Source organism: Salvelinus sp. IW2-2015, unplaced genomic scaffold (assembly GCF_002910315.2).
Source record: "Salvelinus sp. IW2-2015 unplaced genomic scaffold, ASM291031v2 Un_scaffold5349, whole genome shotgun sequence".
In the NCBI taxonomy this organism is placed as follows: domain Eukaryota; kingdom Metazoa; phylum Chordata; class Actinopteri; order Salmoniformes; family Salmonidae; genus Salvelinus; species Salvelinus sp. IW2-2015.
This window is the reverse complement of record NW_019946614.1, coordinates 3,995-19,266: the sequence shown is the minus strand read 5'-3', so window position 1 is coordinate 19,266 and position 15,272 is coordinate 3,995. Positions and strand designations below refer to the sequence as shown.

At 42.8% G+C, this 15,272-nt stretch overlaps 2 long non-coding RNA genes across 2 annotated transcripts; both read left to right on the top strand.

Moving 5' to 3' along the window:
• Window positions 1-2,123: 2,123 nt before the first annotated feature.
• LOC139026639 (uncharacterized) lies at window positions 2,124-5,822 on the top strand. The gene is made up of 3 exons (XR_011478496.1): window positions 2,124-2,197; window positions 3,671-4,060; window positions 4,658-5,822. It is a non-coding gene; the product is annotated as an uncharacterized lncRNA (long non-coding RNA).
• Window positions 5,823-9,382: 3,560 nt separating this feature from the next.
• LOC139026638 (uncharacterized) lies at window positions 9,383-15,266 on the top strand. The gene is made up of 3 exons (XR_011478495.1): window positions 9,383-9,473; window positions 13,636-14,175; window positions 15,143-15,266. It is a non-coding gene; the product is annotated as an uncharacterized lncRNA (long non-coding RNA).
• The last annotated feature ends 6 nt before the right edge of the window (window positions 15,267-15,272 follow it).

Genomic DNA, 15,272 nt, shown 5'->3' with positions numbered 1-15,272 from the left:
ATCCATTACCTTCCTCCGCCTGCTCTCCCACTCCTCAAAACGACGACCTTTCATCTCCTGTGTGGCTAAAATGAGAATCTGTTCTGTATATGGAAAAGTAAGTGTTTCCTGTTGGAATGCCGACGTGTGATCTGAACAGATTTACTCAGCTATATTATATACTTTGTCCTGGTCTGCAGCCAGAGAGAGATGGTAGGCCTCGTCTTGAAGATGCCGGATCTCACTCATGTCCTCTAGAGACTGACAATCAATACAGGGACAGTAACAAAACAAAAGCAATTCGGATTGTTAAGTTACAAGAAGAATCCTATAACTAATATAATACTTAATAAAAGTGGACAAGGTCATTTAACATTCCAAACCTCTAGTGTCACTGAAGCTTGTGATGATGCAACAGAGGCCCATTTCCATAGGCAGTCTCTAGGTCAGAGGTTGTCTCCTCCCTTACACTCTCTTTTAACATAAAAATACAAGAAATCACTAGCTGCTCAAATACTTTATTACTTTTGTATACAGTTTATAAATCCAGTTTCTTTTCAAATGTAATGAATTACCTCTGGTATTTATCAGGTGACATAATAAAGCTCCAATCTACCTCCCTCTTCCTAACACACAAGCTATCAAATACCTTCAATCTGAAGTACAGGGAGACCTCCCTAGTAGCCCAGCGGATGTTATTGCAGCTGGACACATTGCTGTCCAGCTGCAGGGGAACCCGTCTCCTCCTCCTCCTGTCTGTCTTAATGGCCGCTACATTTTGGATTCATCTGGGGGGGATGTTTCCCCCAGAAACCTTGAAGAAGCTGCTCTCCTCCTGACCACAGGGCACCTTGCTCTGCCTCACAGGATACTCTAAAGATCATGGACTGTTCCCCTGCGTATTTTAGGATACTTTTAATTAGATGAAATAATGGTTTCCATATCTCAGTACCTTTTTTAAATCAGTAAAATATCGGTCAATAAGTCTTGTTTTTAATCACAAGATAGATTCCCACCTAGCTTACAAAGCACCGTGTCCAGCCGCTGAACAGGACCGGTACATTGGCCCTGTATCCTTACAGTACACGAGGACGCACATACAGTGCGTATGTACAGTGCGTACGTGCGTCCTCGTGTACTGTAAGGATACAGGGCCAATGTACCGGTCCTGTTCAGCGGCTGGATGGTAGGGTTAGCGATCAGTCACAACCTCATATTTATCAGCCCGCTTCTCCCTGTTTGCCGCCTTTGGACTCCAGCATTACTGCGTCTTCTGAATGATTTGACATCTGACCGGTGCAAAAAACGTTATAAAAGTTCCAATAATGACACTCAGCATAATCAACGCCACCCATTCTCGCGCACCCCACGGTAAGTGCTGCTATCGTTAGCTAGCTAGTTAGTCCAGTCACGCTTCAAGTTTAAGCTATATTTTTGGGGAAAAGTCAACTAAATCATTCACAACATGTAGCTATAAACACAACATAACAGCAATAGGGGTGACCATGGGTCTGGGGATCAGAAATGTCCGGTGAGAGGCAGGTTGAGGTTACCAGGGTTAGATTAGTGCAGAAGGTGTCGTACGCTGAGGCAGTGAAGGAAGTAGAGGAAGATGGGTCAAGGGGGAGGGATCCTGAGAGGAGTGGTGTAGTAGATCTGTACCAGTCCAGAGGGATAAACCAACAAGTGATATATGTTTCAGTAAGATTGGATTTTTAGCATTTTATAGTAATGGTTATCAACTGTACTGCAGGGATGGAACGTCACAMAAAATAGAGGTTGTGGCGGCAGCTGTAGAGGTATTTGGGTGTGCGAGACTTGACGTCAGAAGTTACAGYGTGTGTTAAGTGGTGGTGTCCCATCCTTTCAGGCTGTTGASCTGAGGTAGGACCCCCTACGGGGGGAAATGCAATTAGAGTCCAGTATAACTGCAGTATGCTGCAAATACTGCATCCAAAATAACTTTTTTTTTACTGCAGTAATTTTGAATTGTAACTGCAGTTATAGTGGCGTATAACTGCAGTTCAACTTTGAGTGTAGGGTTAGATGGGATAGGGTATTTATCGATTATTATTTTTTAAGCAAAGTATAAGGGAGTTCTACTCCAGTCTAGTAGGTGGCGGTAATGCAACATTTACTGGATGCCAAACGCCGTTAAACCTCGAAGAAGAGTGGCTYGCTAGTATCCGTAGCAACTTCTCAAAAGACAGGTTCCAAGGTAAGATTAAGTTTTATCAGGAAGTTAAATCAAGGGTGAAAGTAAGGCGGGACGGTCCCGTACGGCGTCCGGATAAAATATATAGTGGGGGTACGAGGCGCGCAACGCGGACAACAGTAGATGCAGCAATTCAGGCTACAAGTGTAGGCCTTGTGACAATCGCAGAATTGCAATACACCACACGTAGTTTTGAATCTATCTTTCCAGTCATTAAATTGGGGTTTGGATGCTGAAATTATTGTGACTGAACGAACGTCCGCGGGGTAGCCTATAGGAGCGCCTTTGTTAAGCGCGTTGTTAGACAAATCAGATGACCACCTCATAACTGGTTGTGTTTACGCCACATTAAAAAGGCATKSGCGGCYRGMCCATAWGGCTAGGGGAAGCGTTCCCTAAAGGAAATTAAATATCCTAATTAGCTTACTCCTGTCTATAGAGAAATAATTCAAAATAGGCTACTACACAACAAAGCATGATATGGGCCAGAAGATCATTAGCTTCTTTTTTTTCTTTTCTTTTTTAAACCTGTGGATTGTTTTAAATCAGTCTACAGTCGGAAAGGCGGAGGTAGCGGTCCTGCTGCTGGGTTGTTGCCCTCCTACTGCTCCTCCACGTCTCCTGATGTACTGGCCTGTCCTCTGGTAGCGCTCCATGCTCTGGACACTACGCTGACAGACACAGCAAACCTTCTTGCCACAGCTCGCATTGATGTGCCATCCTGGATGAGCTGCACTACCTGAGCCACTTGTGTGGGTTGTAGACTCCGTCTCATGCTACCACTAGAGTGAAAGCACCGCCAGCATTCAAAAGTGACCAAAACATCAGCCAGGAAGCATAGGAACTGAGAAGTGGTCTGTGGTCACCACCTGTAGAACCACTCCTTTATTGGGGGTGTCTTGCTAATTGCCTATAATTTCCACCTTTTGTCTATTCCATTTGCACAACAGCATGTGAAATTTATTGTCAATCAGTGTTGCTTCCTAAGTGGACAGTTTGATTTCATAGAAGTGTGATTGACTTGGAGTTACATTGTGTTGTTAAGTGTTCCCTTTATTTTTTGAGCAGTGTATATATACTCACCTACAAACCTTAGTAAGTTAGCATGGCTAGCTAGCTGACCTTAGTAAGTTAGCATGGCTAGCTAGCTGACCTTAGTAAGTTAGCATGGCTAGCTAGGTAGGCCGTGCGTTAGGTAACTAAGGTTGGCTAGCTAGCTAACTTCAATTTCAGTAATCATTTACTTACCCATTTGTCCAGTGTGATTACAAAACAAATTACATTTTGGTTCAACTTTAAACTAACTTCGTGCTTGTAATTTAGCTATCTTGCTAGATCGCATCCCACCCTAGTGAGGAATTGTTTTTTGTTAACATTAGCTAGCTATCGTTGCCTTTTTATTAGCAAAGCTGTTCTAGTGAAACTCATCCTGTTTGTGAAACTCACTTTTTTGTGCCTCTTTTGATCCATCTGTAGACTTCCATGTCTGAACCAAGTCCACAGAGCCCTGGGTTCTGGATGTGGTGTTCCAGCCCAGAGAAGCTCACAGCGGGTCCAGAGGTGGTCTCAGTCAAGCTGGAGGACTGCAGTCAAACACTGGAAGTCAATGTGATTGTCAAAGAAGAAGAAGAGGAGAGAGGTGTCACAGAGGAAGATGGAGAGAGCATTCAAAGAGGAGGCAGAGGAGAGCGCAATCAAAGAGGAAGAAAAGGAGGAGAGAGCCGTCACAGAGGAGGAGGAGGAAAGACCACTCAAAGAGGAGGTGAAGGAGAGAGCGGAGTCAAAGAGGAGGAGAGTCCAATCAAAGAGAGAACAGGGATGTGTCTTCTCCAGATCTAGAAGAAGTAGATAGTATCACTGATCCAGGTAAGCAGGCGATTCCAAAACTATTATTGACAGCTCACTTCCCACAACTATTATTGTTAAAGTGAGCTCAGCTTCTAGACAGAGATTGTGGTAGCAGTATACCACCAACCCACTGTGCAACTTATTTACCCACCTGTGTCTGTATCTTTAAATATTGTGGCGTCAGGATCCTGTTATGGGTATGCTTGTCACTGGCAGAGACAGGATAGTTTGTCAGGATGAAAAATATATATTAAAGGAGTGAGAGATCAGGTAAAAGTTAGAGGAAACCGACAATAAGAGATGTGCAAAGTTAAGTCTGTTTCAATATAATTGAGACCTGTAATGGCTGCAAAAGGTGCTTCCAGGAAGTATTCAAGGAAGTATTAACTGGGTTTGAGGACATGTGACGCAATCAAGACATCTTTGTTTTTATGACATATTAAATGTTCTATAATTTGTCTTTAACTTTGTAAATATTTTGGTAGGTTGTGTAGATTGGTTGTGCAAAAATCTAACGTATTCCCTTTTGATATTTAGTTTTAAGGCAGCAAAATGTGTAGACATAGCAAGAGGTGTGTAGACTTAACTAGCTACTGTATGTCCATATTCCCACAGGAGAGATCTCCAACCCAGGTTCAGACAGTGAGTCCAGTTCCACAGCATCAGGAAACCTTAAACAACACAGACGGAGGAACTCAAGACAGAAACATCACCACTGCATGGACTGCTTCACTAGTTCTATGAACCAGAGGAGTTGAGAAGACACACTTGTAGGCCCCACCCCTGTCAGATTGCAGAGGCAGTTTTATTTGTCCGATTCACCTCAAATCACACCAACAGACTGACAGAATAAAGGAACTTACCCGTGTGATCAATGTGGGAAGAGCTTTCCGACACCAAACTAATGATGCACCAGAAAACACACAGGAGAAGAGGCCTTACCACTGCTCCCAATGTAGGACAAGTAATTGAGTCTGTAATTGAGCACATCTAAAGCGACACCAGAGGATAATACACCAGGGAGAGAAGCCTTACCACTGCTCTGTGTGATAAGCGCTTCAGTCAGGCAGGACACCTGAAGACACACCAGCGAACTCACACAGGAGAGAAGCCTTTACCACTGCTTCAGTGTGGGAAGAGTTTCAGGCATTTAACAACTCTGAAGATGCACCAGATGAGAAGCTTTTCCACTGCTGTTAATGTGGGAAGAGTTTTAAATGCCTAAAAGAACATCAGAAGATGTTGCCCAACACCTTTATAATGATGTTTGCCAAGCTGGGCATCTAACCAATATTGAGGACCTTTATAATGATGTTGCCAAGCTGGGCATCTAACCAATATTGATGACCTTTATAATGGTGTTGCCAAGCTGGACATCTAACCAATATTGAGGACCTTTATAATGATGTTGCCAAGCTGGGCATCTAACAATATTGATGACCTTTATAATGGTGTTGCCAAGCTGGACATCTAACCAATATTGATGACCTTTATAATGATGTTGCCAGCTGGGCATCTAACCAATATTGATGACCTTTAGAATGATGTTGCCAAGCTGGGCATCTAACCAATATTGATGACCTTTAGAATGATGTTGCCAAGCTGGGCATCTAACCAATATTGATGACCTTTATAATGATGTTGCCAAGCTGGCATCTAACCAATATTGATGACCTTTATAATGATGTTGCCAAGCTGGGCATCTAACCAATATGATGACCTTTATAATGATGTTGCCAAGCTGGGCATCTAACCAATATTGATGACCTTTAGAATGATGTTGCCAAGCTGGCATCTAACCAATATTGATGACCTTATAATGATGTTTGCCAAGCTGGCATCTAACCAATATTGATGACCTTTATAATGATGTTGCCAAGCTGGGCATCTAACCAATATTGATGACCTTTAGAATGATGTTGCCAGCTGGGCATCTAACCAATATTGATGACCTTTATAATGGTGTTGCCAAGCTGGGCATCTAACCAATATTGACTGAGTTTTTTTTTTCCAACCTGATGTACATTGTCATATATTTTTTTTACCAAGCGTATGAAATATGACATGAGGGTCACATTTAAATTAAAGTGTTTATTCCTCCAGAAATGAATTCAGTTTCTGTCTCCATAAATCAATACTTTCTTCACCACACTTCTATTATCGAAAGTCAACCTCTCTCCTCTTGAACCTTTTATTTACATATTGATGCTATTTCACCAGTGTTTGGGAAACACATTAGTAACACAGGGCGTTACAGTAATAATATTACATTACTCAGTAACAAGGAAACAACAAAGTTGAAATCTGTATTTAAAAATAATACCTAGTTAGCAATGTGTTACTTTCGTCATAGAGTTGCAGTGTCAGGCTGTGTGGTGTGTCTGTGATCTGAAGGGATTTCACCTGCAGGAGAGGCAGAAACCCTGGTTTACAGGTGAATACATGAGAAGCATTACTCACCTGACCTCTCACATTAATAAAAAACACGGCAAGTAAGTTCAGGACAACACACGTTAAGAACACCTTCTCTTTCCATGAGACGGACTGACAGGTGAATCCAGGTGAAAGCTACGATCCCTTATCGATGTCACTTGTTAAATCCACTTCAATCACTGTCGATGAAGGGAAGGTAAAAGATGGATTTTGAAGCCTTGAGATGTGTGTGTGCCATTCAGAGGGTGAATGGCCAAGACAAAAGATTTAAGACACCAGTTTGTGTCAAGAACTGCAAAGCTGCTGGGTTTTTCACGCTCAACAGTTTCCTGAGTGTATCAAGAATGGTCCACACCAAAGGACATCCAGCCAACTTGACACAACTCCAAGCATTGGAGTCAACATGGGTCAGCAGTACTGTGGAACGCTTTCAACACCTTGTAGAGTCCATGCCCGACTAATTGAGGCTGTTCTGAGGGGTGGGGGTGGGGGGGGGCAACGCCAATCAGGAAGGTGATCCTAATGTTTGGTATACTCAGTGTATACCTTCTATAAATGACAACCTGCCCTGAAATTCTATATGTGATCTTTACTATATACACACAGGTTCTCTCCAGCCCAGATCCTTCTCCCCCCAGGTACCCTTCTCTCCCAGACCCCCTCCTCCCCCAGTCATAGAGCTCCAAGGACCGCTGGGTTCTTCTTCCATGATGGTCACATCAAACTCTCCTTTATAAAATCCATTGTCCAATGTGGAAAGGGTCAACGCACATCATCAAGACTGTCCCAGACTCCCAGATAGTGTTCTACAATTCTAATAACTTTCCCAAATTCCCAGGTTTGCCGGAGATCCGGAATCTTCCAACCAGGATTTCTTGAAAACCTGGGAATTTTCTAAATTGTGTGTGTAATATATATATTTACATAAGTTGAAACACTGTATGCAGCTTTGTGTAACACTGCATTTTCTGTCATTATGGATTTGATTATTCACTGTCATTAATTAGGTTATGTTGACCTATACTAACAGGATGTAAAACTGAAGGTAAATAAAGTAATTTACATTACTGCTTTGTTTTTTCATCTGTCTTAGTACAGGGTTTAGGCATCATTCAGGATACCGGTTTGAATAAAATATCCCCACCTAACCTACTTGAAGAGACGTCAGTGAAGTTGAATGCAGTGGGTGTAGTAGCTTTGTTGAACCAGAAGGTGGCGACCCGTCATTTAAACAGCTTGGGTAAAGAAGTTGCTTTCCTGCTGTGACTGGCCTCACACTCCAGTACTGTAGGTGGCGCTGCATGCACCTCTCAGTTGGTTGCGATCCACCAATACAAATTAAAGAAGAAGTGGCTATTATAGCGAAACCTTGATCAGGGAGCTTCACGTGTTATCTGAGCTGACCATAGTTTCCAAACAAACATGTATGAAGATATAAGATTAAATTCTTAAATGGCAATCAGCCGTAGAAAACATAACAAAGAACCCCCCCGTTTCTGTATATTGCTGAGTGTAACCCCCTCTCATTCCTAGACAGAGTTATGGATGCAGGACTGACCATGCAGCCATGATAGTTTTGAAGCTATGCAGTGTCGGTTTACATTTACTTTGTTCATCAACACTGGAGTAAAACAAGCTTTATTTCCTATTTTGGGTTCTGATGGGGAAAGAGTTTATCTAAGCTTGTGAGGAATTTCTAAGTTATATTCTTCAAGAATCAATGGGTACATGAATGTAGGCAGCAAAAATAATGATTTGGTGCAGTTGCGCAATGTGTGCATCTATCGCAGCCTTGACTGTCTTGAGTCCGCAGATAGTATTTCTCACGATGACAGTGAAGTGAAGGCGTAAGAATGGCAAAAAGATCAGACCTTTGTCTCGAGTACGTACCTCCATCTCCTGAATACAAACCAAGTAAACGTACGTGTAGCTCTTCATGCTCTCTTGAGAACTTTGAGGGTCTTGAAATGGAGTCCGTTGGCTATGCTGAGCTCTCTGATGTTGAGCCAGACCAGGATGAAGTGACCAGCAGCGACAGGAGTAGTGGAGATTTTTTGGAACGAGTGGATTCTCTTTTTGGCCGACCCACACAGTGTTGGGTAAAGCACAAACGGGAATGGTTACATCTGTGAACGTTTCGAGAATTGTAGATTTTTTGGGGTGAATCCTCCGCTCAGAGGAAGCGGACGCTTCGTTTCACGTGTCGTGATTTGCTCTACGGAGTAGGGCGCCACTCAGAGGTGATCAGTGGGGTACTGTAGAGGTGGATCAAATTAAACATATTCCTGGTGTTTGTTAAACCCGCCGTTTGGTAAGACACAGACCGGTGGCAATGGCGAGACTGAGAATACCCTGTCTGTCTCGAGCTTTGACACCGAGTTTCTACCTGATAAGGTCAGATTAGGTTATATTTGCTATTCTGTGAGGGCCTTTGTTTCCGAACCCGCTACGGTGTTTGAGGTGTCAAGGATTCTGACGTGTTGCAACCAGTGTGTAGAAGGGAGATCCTACGCTGTGAGAAATGTGCAGGGGGCATAGTCAGAGGGAGTGTACAGTTGGGATAGTGAAAGCACTGTGTGTCAACTGTGGGGGTGCCGATGCAGCTGGGGATCCGAAGTGCCGTGCGAGAGAGAGATACCGGTTGAGATTGACAGAGTTCGAATGGGGCAAAAAAAAGTTTGTTCTTAACAGCTACTAGTTTTGGGAACAAAAAACTGTATTGAGATCAAATGTTTCGATGTGAAAGTTTGCATGATGTCGTTACAAAATCGATCTTCTCCCACTGCCGGCCAATGGGCATCCTCTCATCACCATATTTGGTAGTGAGTGGAAAACGCCAACCGGATGCTTCACACTTATATATCCGGTGAAATATCTGGCTCATTGTTCGATCTGTGACGTCGTTCTGGGAATGGAGGTAGTTCGGTGTTACGCTAGCTAGTTGTTGTTGTTGTTGCTAGTTTCGTCGGTAATCAACATTTGGAAGTCCCGTTCCAAGGTAAGATCAAGCTTTAAAACACTCTATAACGATTATATGTACATAACACATTACATATTATTTGTCGACACGATCAACATGTGTCGACAAAAAGCTAGTCTTAAGGACATTAGAGACGGTCTAGCCATGTTATCTAGCTAACGTTAGCTATAGTAGGTTGAAGTTMCCTAGGTTTTCATCTTCAACCAAGGCTAGCTAGCTATCATTGTTAGCAAGCACGTTTGTTTAGCTAGTTATCTTCAAGACGCTGTGTTGTGACTGATCACGTTATTCGTCATCAAGACAATGTCAAATATGTGATTTGTGAATCGTTCATTTCAACCAGGCAGCCTGATCACTAGATAGTAAGTGGGCAGGGACGGCGCCAGAACGAATCAGTTGGACAGGCATTTGATTAACTATTGTGGCTGTCGGTGCCGTTTAAGATGAGGAAGGACCATTGGCGATTTTAGTATGTGAAAGAGATTTGCGTCAGTTCAAATCCGGTATCAGGACAAAATGTGATTCAGTCACCGAATATATTTTAAGTATTTTAATTAAACCCTAGCCATAAATGGTAAATGCAATTTTCGTATATACGGGTTCACTGTATCACCACGCAGGGTAAAGCAGGGAACTGACTGAAATAGTACAGACATCTTCTTTTATACTGTGTCAGTGGTAGTTCCAACTTCAGAGTTGGCCTGTCACAGTAGAGGCTTAGCGTGGTTTAAACTTGCTAGCCTATCGGTGGTGCCCAGACACAGCACTCAGGATTCAAATGTCTGGAATGGTGTTTGTGAAGATTGAACTGATTTGTTGGTTTCTACACATTCCTCAGTTCCTGTTTTCTTGTTATTCAGCATTTTTCCATCTTGTCTCAACCTTGTGGTTTGCACAGTCGACACCCTAGATTAACAACAGCTTTTCTGCAGTCACGCTATGTTTTGTGATTAACATGTCCTACTTCTATAAGGCATATATTTATGTTAAAAGAGAACAAAACCATCCTTCACACATGTACATCTTGGTGAAAAAAACAACAAATGTGGCATGCCAGCAAAGCCACTACTCAACACAACACTAAACAATACATTCATTGCATTATAACGGTGACAAACGGTGCCCACAAACTGTTAGGACCTACATAAAGCAGTCCCAACAGCAGAGTTCCAACAGCAGAGTCTCAACACCTTACCACTGCTACTCTTGGCTATCAGCAGAACCTTGTCTGGCAGCGAATCAGTTCATTCAGCCTCATTTACTGCCTTTAAAAAACAAACAGCTGATATGGCTGACTTGCTTTAACAAATGTGGTTTCCACTAACAATTGAGATGTACAAACTACGGCATAAGGGGACGACAAGCGGAGAAGAGGCAATCCGTCATTTAAATTAAGATAATGAGTGAGCTAGGAAGGACGTGACATTAGTCACTAACTATTTGTTTAGCACTTTTGAAATGTACAGCGACAGTATTCAGAACATGTGCCGTTCTTACAGTGTTCTCCCTGTACACCAAGTCAGAACTGTAGGATAAATAAAGGGGGCATATAAGCAGACAATGAAAGCTTTTACAATATTCAATGATTACATTTCTCTAAAACAGGTTATAGGCTACAGTAGAACAGTCAGAACAGTAGGGGGAATTAAGAGGTGTAAATAGACCATTATTAGCGTGATGCACATGTGCTACTAACGTCTTACTACACAACATACACTTAGTATTACTTTCTTAGCTACAGTATACATATCTCCCTGGCATATTACATTTAAGAAGCAGCATACAATACATTTTGGACTAGCAGCATACAATACATTTTGGACTCACATTGTTGTGCTCGGCTCAGTTGAACAGGAAGGTGGCGCGGCGGTCCTCCGAGTTAAGTTGTTTTGAGTGCAGCACTAATCATGCTTCATTGACAGCATGGCCAATGTTGAATGTTTATCAATTTAAACTAGGAAAATATCCCCTTAATCCCAGATTTGAGACCACACAGCCACTGTCACTGATTCCTTCCAAAGCACTCGTTGAATTTGCGATTTTCAACTTGAGGTGTAATGTTTATGTCCGACGAGCACCGATATGTTTTATCTATAATTTCTCTTCATATGACAAGGATTAAAAAGGATTTGCCAGTAGATTGTTGACTTGATTCATGATGATTACTGCTAAGATTGTGAAAGTATAATGTCCAATCAAAGCTACTGTAGATATAAAGTGATTTGACGTCATTTTATCTGTGGCCAATGACCTTGAGCCTTCTTGGATGGGCATGTATATGGCAGCAGCCGAAGGGCTAGATTTTAAGGTCTGCTCTTACACTTGGCAGTGACATAAAGTCCTCATGAGTGACAGAACACTAAGCCAATCATAGCACAACGCTCTGTTTTTTTTCTGCTGGCTTGCACCACTACACCACAGAAAGCACTGAGCTAGGCTGAAACACCTGCATTTTGGAGCTGCCTTACTCTAGAAAACAAAGGGCCATGTTTGTATGCAGCTTTATTAACTTAATGATATATATTATTTTTTACATTGTTTGCAAACTGATATGTGACACGTATTAATGCCAAAATAACATGCAAATCAGCTAAGCCCCTCCTACCAAAAATAAAATAATAAATATTTTTTGTGCTCAAAATGTGGGGCTCAAAACAGGTGGGGCTCTGACCTGAATGACTGGTCCCCACTTGGAGGACCCTAATGTATTGTATGAGCTTGGCCTTATTTCTATTACAGCATATTGGATGACTGTCATTCATATTCCATTCACCCTGTTCAATGTAACATCCATAGGTTTAGGTTACTGTCATTCATATTCCATTTCACCCAGTTCAATGTAACATCCATAGGTGTAGGTTACTACATGGTTACTAACCTGTCACAAAACTCCTCCTTGGCATTTCTTTCGTTGTCATTGTCAACCAACACTGTATTCAAAGGCCCACGATTTATTTATATTCTGTCTAGAATATAATAAACATTCTATTCAGATTCAACAGTTCACACAAGTGTTCTGATCTAAATTAGAATCAAATCGCAATTGCAACATTTGGTTAAAAATGAGGCCAGTGTTTTTTTTAACCCCCCTTTTCTCTACAATTTTATTGAATCCAATTGGTAGTACAGTCTTGTCTCATCGCTGCAACTCCGTACGGACTTGGGAGAGGTGAATGTCGAGATCCGTGTGTCCTCCGAAAACACAACCAAACTGCACTTACTTCTCTGACACAATGCCCACTTAACCCGGAAGCCAGCCGCACCAATGTGTCGGAAGGAAACACGTACACCTGGCACCGTATCAGCGTACACTGCGCCCGGCCCGCCACAGGAGTTGCTGGTCGCGATGGGACAAGGACATCCCTGCCGGCCAAATCCTCCCCTAACCGGACGACTCTGGGCCAATTGTGCACCGCCATGGGTCTTCCCGGTCACAAAACCCTCCCCTAACCCAGAATCTCTAGTGGCACAGCTAGCAGTGTGATGGCGGTGCTTAGACCACTGCGCCACTCGGAGGGCCCCGGCCTGTTTGTTTTGCCCATATTGTGAACCCGTACATGGCAGTGATCTCATGAGTGCAGAAATTGATGGAATGCAGAACATTTTTGGGTTGGAGTTGAGTTTGTTGTACTGTTCAATCAGATCACTTAGAATGGATGTCTTGCCACCGTAGGGTCACAGGTCGGGGTGGGGGTTTCGGTGTTTAATTTAAGGCCATTGCCAAATTCATGAGGGAACTGAAGAGCGGATGGCTTTACTGAGTTTGCGAGTGTTGGATCACTGACCGCAGTGTTTATTAGCTAACTTCAATTGTAGTAATCATTTACTTCATCATTCAGCCAGCGTGATATCAAATGTAATTTTGGTTCGGCTTTGCTTTAACTAGCATACTTCTGCTTGTAATTGTATCTAGCGATCAGCTAGAATCATCCCACCCTATTGAGAAAGGTGACGGTACAAGTATCAGTAAGCTGACGTTAACACAATTAGCTCAAATGGCTAACGTTAGCGATCGTTGCCACAGCAATGTTGGCTCGCTAGCTACTGTTCTGATCAGAATCCAGTAGATGGAATATGTTTTATACATGGTGTATCCATCACTTTATTAGCAAAGCTGTTCTAGTGAAACTCATCCTGTTGTGGAAACTCATTTTTTTGTGCCTCTTTTGACCATCTCTAGACTTCCATGTCTGAACCAAGTCCACAGAGTCCCTGGGTTCTGGATGTGTGTTCCAGCCCAGAGAAGCTCACAGCAGGTCCAGAGATGGTCTCAGTGAAGCTGGAGGACTGCAGTCAAACACTGGAATCAATGTGATTGTCAAAGAGGAGACAGAAGTCCTAGAGGAAGAGAGGCAGTCAAAGAGGAGGTGGAGAGAGAGCTGTCATTGAGGAAGTGCAGGAGAGAGCTGTCAAAGAGGGAGGAGTAGAGGAGAGAGCTGTCAAAGAGGAGGAGGCAGAGGAGGAGAGAGCTGTCAAAGAGGAGGGGGGAGAGGAGGAGGAGAGAGCTGTGTAAGAGGAGGAGGCGGAGGAGGAGAGAGCTGTCAAAGAGGAGGAGGGCTTGGTGGAGGAGAGAGCTGTCAGAGAGGAGGAGGCGGGAGGAGGAGAGAGCTGTCAAAGAGGAGGGGTGGAGGAGAGGAGAGAGCTGTCAAAGAGGAGGAGGAGAACAGGGACGTGTCTGCTCCAGATCTAGACGAAGATGTAGATAGTATCACTGACCCAGGTAAGTTCAGGTGTGGAGTACAGAGAGAGGTTGGTGACGTGGTGGCCTCAGGGGATTCTACAATTATTATTTATATTATTGACCGCTCACTTCCCACAACTATTGTTGAAGTTAGCCCAGCTTTTAAACAGAGATGATATACTATTGTTAAAGTTAGGCCAGCTTTTAAACAGAGATGATATACTATTGTTAAAGTTAGCCCAGCTTTTAGACAGAGATGATATACTATTGTTGAAGTTAGCCCAACTTTTAAACAGAGATGATATACTATTGTTAAAGTTAGCCAGCTTTTAGACAGATGATATACTATTGTTAAAGTTAGTCCAGCTTTTAGACAGAGATGATATACTATTGTTGAAGTTTGTCCAGCTTTTAAACAGAGATGATATCCTATTGTTAAAGCTAGTCCAGCTTTTAGACAGAGATGATATACTATTGTTAAAGCTAGTCCAGCTGATAGACAGAGATGATATACTATTGTTAAAGCTAGTCCAGCTGATAGACAGAGATGATATACTCTGTGTAGCAGTATTCCACTAACCCACAGTTTACCAACCTGTGTCTCTGACTGTTTGGCAACTCTTTCCCCAAGTCGGATTGTATATCTGTGGATGGTAGATGGCTCTGATTAGATAGTCGTTGTTTTCATCGCCCGAGCGGTGCCCAGTAAATAATAACATCTGCTGTTAATCAACTGTTAATTAATGAAACCATGAATAAAGAGCTGTACGCTTGGGCTAGTGCCATCGCCTGCTGTTGTGCCCCTAACCCCCCACAACAACAGGTCCACGTGCGGCAGCCCTCTGCGTCAACCTGTGTGTTTGTTGGTTTTAAACAGGAAGTCACAATTCCATTGGACCTTGTGTTCTAATTGGACAAATAAAGTGATCTGAATCATTCTTAAACAAAAAAACTCTCCAATGTTCTCTTCCTGATTCTAACCCTTTATCTGTCCTTATTCTCACAGGAGAGAGCTCCAACCCAGGTTCAGACAGTGAGCCCAGTTCCACAGCATCAGGAAACCATAAACAACACAGACGGAGGAACTCAAGACAGAAACATCACCACTGCATGGACTGCTTCACTAGTTTCTATGA